The sequence below is a fragment of the Juglans microcarpa x Juglans regia genome, chromosome 6D (genome assembly GCF_004785595.1).
Source record: "Juglans microcarpa x Juglans regia isolate MS1-56 chromosome 6D, Jm3101_v1.0, whole genome shotgun sequence".
NCBI lineage: Eukaryota > Viridiplantae > Streptophyta > Magnoliopsida > Fagales > Juglandaceae > Juglans > Juglans microcarpa x Juglans regia.
Window position 1 is genome coordinate 17,322,791 of NC_054604.1, and position 12,502 is coordinate 17,335,292.

The window sequence follows — 12,502 nt, forward strand, 5'->3', positions numbered from 1 at the left end:
ACTATGATCCAAACTTCACAAGAAATTCCAGAGTCAAAAAACAAATTGCTCTTAAATCCCCGAAATTGCAACACTGGACTGGACAAGGTACACAAGCAGATGAATGACAAAAACACAAAAATATAGGTACGTATGTTAATTCTTATATCCCCAAAATTGCAAGTGCAAGCCACCTAAAAAAAGCCTCCATAAAAGAGATCGTCAGTCTACGACGAGAAGTTTAAAGAATAATCCCAATAGAACCACATTTTATCAACAGGCAAGTTTACATGATTAGATTACACAGACTTTCATCATTTCCTTTAATAAAACCACATCACAATGAATACTTCCATACCTATAATTCTCTGTTTCAACGCAGTGTACCAGCCATACACGTCTATATACACTAGAATAATGCACTTGAGATACAAAGGTAGGATTTTTACCATGCTTAAGGGTTGGACAGCGAAGGAGGCGTGCGGGAGGTATTGCTGCGTCCATGGGTTGCTCGTGGTGGTGCTGTGTCTTGGCTGGAGGTGGCGATGGTGGCTCACGGCGGTGAGGAAGGCCACTATAATCAGAAAACCGTGGGGGTGTGCGGTGGAGACCAGCGAAAGAGACCATGCGAAGGAGAGAGATGTGGGAGCTGGGGTGGAGCGACAGTTGGAGACTGGCATAACCGTAGGGCGGCTGAGGGTGGCGATGGCCATGGTTGGAGACAGCGGAGGTGCACAGATCTGCTGGGATCCGAGACGGAGAGGGAGAGAACGAGAATCAACGAGAGGGTGAGGCGCTAAGGGGGAAGACCCATGATGGCTCGAAGGTAGGAGGAGCCGTTCGCAGAGGCGCATCAGGGAGGAGACGCTCGACAGTCGCAGGGAGAGAGAGAGAGAGACTCAGAGTATCGCGCGGGTATTTTTGAGGGGAGGGGGGAGAAAGGAGCGGAGGATTTAATTTTATTAGTATTTTCGGCGGGTTATTATCGTCGAAAAAGCTCATAACACCACCGCAAATACTAATAACATGAATTAAAATGGTTAGTATATTTGCGGCGGACAAGCGTCGCCGCAAAAAGATCAAAATCTTAATTCGTGAAAAAAACCCATATTTGTTGTAGTGAATTGGCGGTATCTACCGAGCCTACTTGGGCCATCTCTTATTCTCTCAAAAGGATGGTCATCCCATGATTATCATTAGCATTAGAATAGCCAAATGCAAATCTAAAATTTGGATAATATCATATATTTTACCTTTTGTCTATTCCATTCATAACCTATTCCCATATTAGATTATCCATCTATTAGTCAAAATAATATAAAATCTTATTAATTTAATAATATTATTATTTTTTATTTTATTTTATTTTTCTCATATTTTACAATTCTACCGATCGTAGAGTAATTAACAATTGAATTATAATTAAATTATTTCATCTAATTGCATCAATTCAAGCAAAACATACTACCTTCAGAATTCAAGCACCAATTCAAGCAAAACCTACTAGCTTCTTTGAATTTAGGCCACTGAATTACATCAATCCCATACTAGCAATAATTACATAATTCAATCACAACTCAACCAAAACTGCTACATACAGGCGAAATTTATGCATGTATGTGCACACCTCTGATGTGGCTAAATGCCACGTCATCATCTATATTAAAAAAAACAAAAAAGGCTTGAAAAGGTAAGGAAAGAGACGTCGTCTGCAATTTTTCAGCAATAAATTTCAGTTCAAAATTGATCTCGCGCGTTCTACCCTTCGATGTCGAACCAGGTAAGATCCAAGATCAAAACTTTTGATTTTGTTCATCTAATTTTGTTCATCTGATTAGTTTTATGTGAAAAACTCTATGAAACTTGGCTTCTTACCGAGAGAGATGCGTTAGGAGATTAGTTTTATGTGAAAAACTCTATGAAACAATTTCTTATCAAGAGAGAGATGCGTTAGGAGGTTAGTTTTGTGTGAAATGATAGGCACGCCTGCAAATGGTATTGCAAATGCTTGGCAAAGTCTTATTCCTAAGTTTGAAACTTGTTCCTCTTGATAAAATAATTCCAAAAGTAGAGCATAGTCAATATCCAAGGTGATAATTACTAGGAAATAGACCAAGGTACTCGTACACTTGGGTCTTTTTTCTTTTGCTTTTTTTCCCCCTTAAAAAGAAATGTACAAATTCAAATCTAAGTAGGAAAGCAGGTCAATCTTGTTGAGTACATGGAAAAACTTTCTAGTTTTTTGTGTTTCTTTCCAAAAAAAAAAAAAAGTCTATGAAAAGTCTGTAAGATTAATAAAATGCCCAGATTATAAAATCCATAAAAATTTGTTCGTCTTTGATTTTGGATTTTTTGTTAAAGATATTGGCTTTGTTTTAAAGATTTAGTTTTTTGTATTTCTTTCCAAAAAAGAAAAAGGTCTATGAAAAAGTCTGTAAGATTAATAAAATGCCCATATTATAAAGTCCATAAAAATATGCTCTTGTCTTTGATTTGGGGCTTTGTTTTAAAGATTCAGTTTTTTGTGTTTCTTTCCAAAAAAAAACAAAAAAAAAGGTCTATGAAAAAGTCTGTAAGATTAATAAAATGCCCAGATTATAAAGTCCATAATAATTTGTTCTTGTCTTTGATTTTGGACTTTGTTTTAAAGATTCAGCTTTTTGTGTTTCTTTCCAAAAAAAAAAACAGTCAATGAAAAAGTATGTAAGATTAATAATATGCCCAGATTATAAAGTCCATACAAAATTGTTCTTGTCTTTGATTTTGGGTTTTGTGTTAAAGATATTGGCTTTGTTTGAAAGATTTGAAGAAATGGGTTTTTGTTTTCAACTTGGTTTGAAGATTAGAAGACCAGATCAAATTAGAGTAATAAAACACAAGACTGTTTATAAAGCCAAAATGGGGAAAGAGTCATAAACCAATTTAGAGTCATAAATCAACAACCTGATTGCATTATCATTTTGGCTATCACTTTTCTAGATTTACACAAGATCTCAATATTCTATTTTGAATTGTCTAGATGGGGAAAGAGAAAGAAGACACATCTCGCCTAATATCACCTCTCACAAATCCATCAACCCAGGTATTGTAATATTATTTCAACAGTTATCGTGTGTTTATTTTATGTGTAGTCAATGCCAACTTGGGTTGATTAACATTATTGTGTGTTATATTAGGACATGTTGAGACCTCATTATCTAGATTTTTCAAACTACATACATGGTTACTACAGTCCAATACCTCATGCATGAGTACCATCTTTTGTGCCTTCTCCAAATGCCAACCCATATCCGTGGAACATTTAGGTGATGTGGATGGTAAAGTAGTACATGGGAACCAATTTTATGAACTTGAATATTTGTTATAATTATATATATATATATATATATTTTGAAAAAATTGCAGCAATCAGGTAGTTCCACTGCCTTGAGTAGTTCTTCTGCCTTGTATAGTTCCACCATACCAGTGATGGGACCTCCTCCAACTACCTACCCATTTCCATGGAGCAACCAAGTGATGCTTTCGAAATGTGGTAACATTAAATAACATTTAATTATTTATAAGGGTATTAATAACATTTTTTGTATGATTGCAGAAACATCCATGGAACTCTACTTCTGTTGTCACGTTAAGTTCTGTTGCGACTTTAAGTTCCATTGCCACATCAAGTTCCGCTGCCTTGAATAGTTCCACTGCCTTGTATAGTTCCGTCATACCAGTGATGGGACCTCCTCCAACTGCCTACCTATTTCCATGGAGCAATCAGGTGATAATTTCGAGTTTTCATGTACTTAGTGTGATTTCGAGTTTTTAATCTTTTTTTTTTTTTTTTTTGTAAATTGCAGCAATATCCATGGATGCCTAGTTTAGTTGCCATGCCTAGTTCCACTTCCATGTCTAGTTCCACTATCAGTGCTGCCATGCCTCCAATGCTAGCTCTAGTGTTGCTAGTAGCTCATGCTCCGCTTTACCAGCATTTATTCCTCCTACAAATGCCAACCTATATCCATGTGGCAGTGAGGTGATCGGTTTATTTTCCACATGATTGTAGTATGTATCTATCCTTTTCCACAACATATATTGATTCGTTATAATTGTTTTCTTTTAAATATCAGGAAAATAAGGCACAACAAAGTCACTCTGTTGAGACAACTAGTGACGCATCCCTAGACTCGATTGAAATTGAAGCATAATCTACTGCCTCTTTGGGTAATACTATTGATACCAAGGAGGCTGGCAGTTTCGGGACACTGTCCACGGAGCCTACTTTAGGGTGTGATATCACTGAGGAGCCAAAGGCAGAGATGTGCTTTGAATCAGAAAATGAGTTGGTTGCTTACTATAAAAAGTACGGTAAACAATGTAGATTTGGGATAATAGCACAAAGGAGTAAAAGGGAGAATGATGGGACTATCAAATACGTCACTCTAGGATATGCTCGTGGTGGCAAGGCACAGAATCGGACGTCAAATGTCTCTAAGCCTCGGCCAACAAGCAAAACAGTCTGCAAGGCAAGGATGACTGTGTTGTTGAATAATGGGAAGTTGTGTGTCACATCGGCATTTAACACATACAATCATATGCTAAGTCCAAGAAAATCTAGGTTTTTCAGATGCAATAGAGAAGTTAGTGAGTCCGTTAAGAGGGTTTTGGATACAAATGATGAAGCTGGCATACAAATGAATAAGAGTTTCTAAGCTATCGTGACTGATGCGGGTGGGTTTGAGAACGTATCCTTTGGGGAAAAAGATTGTCGTAACTACATTGATAAGGCACGTCACCTACGGTTGGAGAAAGGTGGTACACAAGCGCTATTTGAGTATTTTCGAAGGATGCAATACAAGAATGATGGTTTTTACGGCATAATGGATTTGGATGATGATGATAGGATGAGGAATGTGTTTTAGACAGACGCCCTTAGTAGAGGAGCTTACAACTACTTTGAAGATGTGGTGACATTCGATACCACGTATCTAACAAATAGATATGGAATGCTATTTGCACCTTTCGTGGGTGTAAATCACCATGGGCAGTCAATCCTCTTAGGTGCAGGGCTTATTTCAAGCAAGGATACAGAATCATTTGTGTGGTTACTTAAAACTTGGCTTGATTGCATGGATGGAAAGGCGTTGAATACTATTATTACAGATCGAGATCGCGCAAAGAAAAATGCTATCGTCATTGTGCTCCCTAACACGCGTCATAGATATTGCTTGTGGCACATACTGCGCAAGGTTCCTGAGAAGCTTGGTACCCATAGTCAATACAAATGTGGCCTGAAAAGTAAGTTGTTATCTTCTGTCTATGACTCCCTTACTATCGAGGAGTTTGAGTTGGTTGGAACATCCTTATTATAACGTACAACTTGCAAGAAAATGTTTGGTTGCAAAACTTATATGCAGAGCGAGAGTTTTTTGTGTCGATATATTTGAAGAATTGTTTTAGGCAGGAATGAGTACAACTCAGTATAGTGAGAGCATGAACGCTTTCTTCGACGGCTATGTGCAAGCTAAGACAAACTTAAAAGAGTTTATTGATCAGTTCAACAGTGCATTGAATAAAAAAATTGAGAATGAAAACCAAGCAGACTTTCTTCATTTAACTTCACAATTCTACTCATATCACACTTGGCACTTGAGAAGAAGTTTCAAAAAGTGTACATGAATGCCAAATTTAGGGAAGTTCAATCCGAGACAATGGGAATGATTTATTGTCATTGCCATTTTCAGAAACAGGATGGTGTAATCGCAACTTACCATGTCGATGATGAAATTAAAGCCGAAGATTTCATCAAAAAGGTTGTTTATACTGTTTACTTTAATGAGGTCGAGTTGGAGGCGAAGTGTCTATGTGGGTTGTTTGAGATGCGAGGGATACTGTGTAGGCATATCCTTGCCATATTTTCAGCTAGAAAAGTCTATGGGTTGCCTAAAAAGTACATATTAGACCGGTGGAGAAAGGACATAAACCGTAAGTACACTATTATTCTGAGCAGTTATGACAAGAAGGATCAAAGGCCTGAAACATTTAGATATAAACGTCTATTGAAAATTTGTTATGAGGTAATAAAAAATGCAACATCATGTGATGGGTATACTGAGGATATGGTCTCGAAGTTGTATGCGATGAATGAGGTATACCGCACCTTGAATCCCCACAGCGTAGCTTCAAATGTTGGATTAAGTATTGTTCATGCAACCACGGAAGGAAGTTCTAAAAAAGTACTAAGTTCTCATATTGTCAAAGGTAAGAGAAGACCCCCGACTAAGAGGAGGATGTTGATGATGGAGGAAAAGGTGAAGAAAATAAAAGCTAAGGCTGCTAAAAACCATAATGACAAGGGAAAAAGCAAACCGGTGAGAGCATGGAATGCAAGTTATGTTAGTTGTTACCTGATAATAGATATATAGTGTCATAGTTGCTTATATCGTACTTGATAATTTTTTTTTTTTTGGCTTATTTTTGGATTGTCAGCGGTGGCATAAATTGGACACTGAATTATTGGAAAGCAGTAGGAACTAAATCAACACATCGATTATGGGTACACAAGAAACTGTACAAACATCCGTGATGGCCAACCAAGAAAATGTGCAACAGCCAGTGGTACAAGATAGTGTACAAATCCCAGTGATGGGGACACAAGAAAGTGTATAATTACTTGATTTTCTTATTTAATGTATTTATATGTTGTTATGTGTGTCTTACTTTCTCTGCTATTACATGCACAGATGCAACTAGAAATGGATGGAGCACAATCTTCTACGGCAAAAGGAACACAACCAGAAAATAGTTTGAATGATGCTAGTGGAGTATGTTGTTACTTGATGATGGTTTGATATTGTGTATTGGTGGTGATTTAAGAAGTTGTGTTGGTGGTGGTGATATGTTGTGTAGCAGTGGAGATTTGCAAAAGTCATGTGTTTTGGTGATGTTGCGTGTTGGTAGTAGTGAGAAGTGTTTTAGTAGTGCTCTTAAATGTTGTGTGTTGGTGGTGGTGAGATGTAATGTATTGGTAGTGTATTGGTGGTAAGATGTAGTGTATTGGTGGTGATTTTAAGTTGTCATGTGTTGGTGATTTTAAGTTATTGTGTGTTGGTGATTTTAAATTGTGTGTTGGTTGAGATTACTTTACTAATTTACTTGTGAATGTGTTTTGTCATTACTGTTATGCAAACATGTAATTTAAGTTATTTTCTCGTATCAAGTACAAGAAAAGCCTACTTTGGATGTCATGGATGCATAGCACTACTGATGGGAATATGTACTTGTATAAAAATTATTGTTGTTTATGTATTAAAATGCCCGAAACTTGTAGTTTATGAGGAACTTCATATATGGAACAAACATGTATTTGAACTATCATTTTACATTCAAGTACAAGTTTTATATAAATTTGATTGAATTTGGTTAGTATAATTTAAATACGAATTCTATATATCCGTAGCTGTAATGGATGCTTTGCATACTACTTGCCATGTCAAGGGAAAAAGTTACTTTAAGCATACCGATTATTTACTCATGAATCAACATATCCAATCCATGTAACCTGAATTTTTGACATGTTCATTTCAGAAAATATTGCAACTATCGTAAGCAGAAATGGAACTTCAAAACTAAATACATTCTCAAATATACAACAATTTCCAATGATGGATTCGAATATCACTAGAGCTAAATAAAGTCTTAAGTACATGTCAGAATTCCCAATGATGGGTTTGAAGATCACTAAAGCTAAACAAAGTCATAAGTATATGTCTTAAGTACATGTGTGGTGCCTTACTCAAGTTACAAATGCTAAGACCCTAACACTAGTTCTTCATCATTACAAAAGTCCCTATGTATTTGATCATCAAATACAATGAAATACATATGATAAACAACCAAGACACATGAAGTAGTGTGTGTGCATGCCGCATATCAGCTATTGCTTCCGAAGCAAGGCTTCATCGTTGTGGAGTGCAAGCTCCCTCTTCCCAAACTCTTCTTTTCTGCTTTTAAGTGCTTCCTTTTTCCTTAATAGTTCTGCTTCTCTAGTTACAATGGCTTTCTCTTTGACATCTTGATTATCTGCTTCATAAGAGGGATGTGATTTTCAGTTCTCTTGCTAAAAGGAAACTGAAAGTTTTTACTTAAATGGAAGAGGGCAATATATGGTCCTGCAGAGAGGCAAATACTCAAATTATAGCTGCAAAATGTAATCAAAATTCATTATATATCACAGGATACAAACCAGAACCATATGCACTATATCATGCAAAAGCATAAAGCATACGCACTATTTCAAAATAGGAAGCCTTTGACTAAATGAACCCCATATACGCATGTAATCTGCTGCTACCTTTAATTAAGAGTAGAATCCTCAAACATTAGGAAGCATTAGGGAATTTCCAAACCATGCAAGTCAAGGGCTGCCAGGCTACTCCCAGCAGCCCTAATATTTTTTTGCCAACCTTATTTCTTACCCTAGCAGCCTCTTAATCCTATTAATTAGCAAGGCAACAATAGGAGAAACCCATCCACTCCTCACAATGTCACCTAGCAACACAAAAGTCCTTTGGCTCTTGATTCTAGTAAGTCATCCAAGAGAGAGGGCCACAACCTCTTGCATCTAGTGTGCCACCAATCCTTCCTGCTACTGCACAAGGATTTGTTGTGCCAAACCAACAGCAACAAACCAAGAATCGAGTCACTGCCACTCTAGGTTGCCTAAGAAGTAAAGTAATACACGACCAAGTTCTAGAATTAGCCACTGCGACAACAAGTCTAGCACCAAAAAGAAGACACCAAGTCTAGCACCAAAATTAATATATGATCTTTAATGATCTTTAACCTTGGACAAACTCAAAACAATGCCTTCAATGATCTTCAACCTTCTTCTCCCATACACTCAAAAGCCCCCAACACAAATTTTGCATCTATATTAAAACATACACATTTTCATATGCCATAAGATCACACTGGAAGAGTCAACCAGTTTCTTCATGTACAACCATTCCATCTTCATACAATCAGGTTCACATAACAATCATCCACAAAATTTGAACTCATCCACAATATTAGGCTAAAAATCCACAAATTTATCAAAAGAAACAAATAAAAATAATTTATGAAGCCAAAATGGACTTCAATTGGAGTCGTTACTTAGGGTTAGGGTTCGGGTGAAATCAAGTTGGTGGGAGAAAGAAAATGGAGTCGTTACCTAGGTTTACATCAGGGATGAAGTCGCACTTCGTTAGCTGGGAGAGACGCCGAGTTGGTGGAGAGAAATGGCTTGAGATGCTCGAGAAACAGACACGATGCTCTAGGGATGAAATCGCACAGAGAGATCTGGGAGAGTAGTCGAGCGGGCTGAGAAAGAGAAAATGCAAAATGCACTGTTTTGCAGCATTAACATCAAAGCCACACTCCCTCTTTAAAAGCATCTAAACGCACCGTTTTACTTACTTAAAAATCGTGTGTTTCGCTCCACGTTAGATACAGTGCGCACGTAGGCCCGAGCTGCGCCTGCGTCTAGACTTTTTCCAAATCAAAACATATCAACATCTAGTACAATACTAGCCTATCAATATCTTCCACAAAACATAATAGCTTCACAAAACCTAGAGAGGTAAGAGATTTTGAAATCAAACATGAGATGTAATAAGCAGATTCAACCTCTTGATTACCCACACAACACCCAAAAAAAGAAAAAACAGTTTTCTATGTAATGACTTAGGTTTAAAACGATATCGTATATCCTTATAGCAAAACATGCAAACACTTTGATTAGAATAAACCCAGGTGCTAGAGTGGGAAAACAAACCCAGGTGCTGGAGTGGTGGCTCTTTTTTTTTTTCTTAAACCAGTGTCTAAAAACCCTACATAATCAAAGCAAATAAGCACTTGAAGCCTAGGTGCAGCAGTTTTAAGTTGTGTTTGGGTAGTATTCATTATTTTATCATTATTTTTCATATCCTTTTCACTACTTTTTATTACTATTCACTACATATTTTATCATTACTTTTTTACTACTATTCATAAATTATCTAAGATCACCTCACTACCCAAATGTACCCTTAATCTATTCTAATTATTTTCCAATTTTTCCGTTCATGTTAATTAATCATTTTGATTAGATTTATTTTCTTCTATTTAGTGCACAGATGAATTTTGATGTTTTGTTTAAATTTGGAATGAAATTTGGAAATATCAGTATGTAGGGGCTTGAGAAAACAAAGGCTAGACTCAAGTGATCTTTAGAAGAGATTTTTTTCCAAAGTTTCCATTTCCTTTTTATTTCCTTAGTTTTCTTTGCAATCAAACAAAAGGGTATAGCACATCTATTGTTTAAATTGATCTGGTTTGGCAAATGGTAAGCTATAAGTAAGAGCAAAAACTAGATGTGTTTCGTTATTTGTTGCTTATATTAAGAATCTGAGAAGCACATTTTTCCACTAATATGGGAGACTTTTCTCAAAGAGATCCAAAACTGATTATGTACTAATTCATAAGACTTCAACAAAATGACAATGATTTAGAACCCTATAGCCATGAAAATATATATACAAATGATTTTGAACCCTAAAGTAACGATTTAGAACTCTGAAATCAAATCGAAAATCCCTAAAATAAAAAAATCTTTTGATTACAAACCCTAAAATTGAAAATCCCTTGATTACAATCACAATAAAACAAATATGTCACATACTTTCGAAATTGAAAATTCCTTATAAAAATTGTCACAACAAAGTACAATATAATCTGCAAGTGAACAAAATCGTAGCAAGTAGAAAAGTGTTTTAAAGAAAACGGTTATCGAACCCACAAGGAATAATTATGTTATTGAGTATTGAAATTGACTAAATTAATTACTATTTGGAAAACCAAAATTTGAAGAATGGTTTATCTAAATTAAACTGAAGAAAAGAACATTAAAATTAAGATTTTAAAAATAATAAAAATAGATTTAGAGCATTTGACTTCACCTAGCAAATCACACACAATTTATTCTTCCTTGTTATAGAATCTCAACTATCCCAAGTTAATGATAAAAATACCTTAACTATTCAATATTTTCTCTCAAAAAATACCAAAAATATCTCCAACTAATAACTTCATATCTCTATATGACTTTAATTAATTAGAGACTCATTAAGTTCTTTGAATTTTTCTTGAAAATCACACTAGTCACAGTAAAGCACCTATGCTTTCGCTCAACTAATGGTGTTTAATCCTAGAGCTTTAATTACAAATCACCTCTCGCTCTCATTGCAATTCAAAAGATCGAACAATAGTTAACTAGAAAATTGTGAGCATTAAGAACAAAGAATAAGCATTCAATCATAGAAATATTAAAAATAAAATGACTTGAAATATAAATTGTGTGTTCAATGCTAGGCTACACCAAAACTCTAAAAAATAAAATTAGTTCATAATGAAATTAAAAATAAAAAGAATAAAACTGGTGTTCTTCATTGGAGTCAATTGATGAAACATGCGGCTCTCGCCTCTGCTCCCCAAATCTGCCTCCTTGAAAAAAACTCAAATAATAAACTCTGAACTATTGAAACCTAAACTCATACTCTCTAAAACTCAAAACTTAAACTCAGATTACGAACCAATACTCCCTATTCATCCCATAAGACGAGATTAAATAGATTTCAAAACTTAAACTCGGAAACAAAATAAATGCGTCTACAATCTAGCCTGAAAATCTAAGAAATAGTTTCTAAATATAGATGTTAACATAAAAAGAAATTATCTCAAGAATATCAGAATTATCGAAAATGGAAGATTCAATTATATGCGGCTTGATTTGCGGAGATTGGGAGGATTTGGTAGTCAGTAAATTGATTACGGAACTCGGAAAGATCCCATCAGGTAGATACTGTGTGCACTGAATAAAACTAACAGGCATGGAGGTCACAAATGAACGGGCGTGGAGGTCACAAATGAATGAGCGTGGAGGTCACAAATGAACGTGTGTGGAGGTCACAAAGACTACACGACCCTCTTCTCACCTACCGAGTGGGAAGACTTCTTACCTTTGGGCGAGAGAAATCTCTTTGCTGCCCACGGGACAAGACTCATTGCCCAAATCTCATCGGCTCTCTTCAAATCTTGTTGCCTCTCATCGGTCTAGATCTGTAGTCTTTTCTTTTATACAAAAATGCTCTCTTGTTGCACTAAATCATCTCATTCCTTCAAATCCAAGAAAATAAATAAAAATGCGTAGAGATAAAATAAAATCAATCGTATTTAAGGGAAAATGATATTTTTCATAAATAAAAGAGTGATAAAAATCACATAAAAATAACACTTATTAGTCAACATTTGACAAAACAATTTCAGCCCCAGTAGTTGCAAAAACTAAATATTTTGTTGTAGCTCAAGAATCTGTAGGGAATGATGTAGAGCGTGCATTTAGAGTGCTCCAAGCACATTTCGCCATTGTACGTCAACCTGTATAGATGCTCAAAGTCTCTGTGCTCAAGGACATAATAAAGGCATGTATAATTTTTCATAACATGATTGTTGAATATGA

At 35.8% G+C, this 12,502-nt stretch overlaps 1 long non-coding RNA gene across 2 annotated transcripts; it reads left to right on the forward strand.

Moving 5' to 3' along the window:
• Positions 1-3,218: 3,218 nt before the first annotated feature.
• On the forward strand, positions 3,219-5,314 carry LOC121234125. 2 transcript variants are annotated; one of them, XR_005934307.1, is made up of 4 exons: positions 3,219-3,284; positions 3,385-3,745; positions 3,825-4,000; positions 4,095-5,314. It is a non-coding gene; the product is annotated as an uncharacterized LOC121234125 (long non-coding RNA). The 2 variants fall into 2 exon arrangements; XR_005934306.1 differs by having other exon boundaries at positions 3,385-3,492.
• The last annotated feature ends 7,188 nt before the right edge of the window (positions 5,315-12,502 follow it).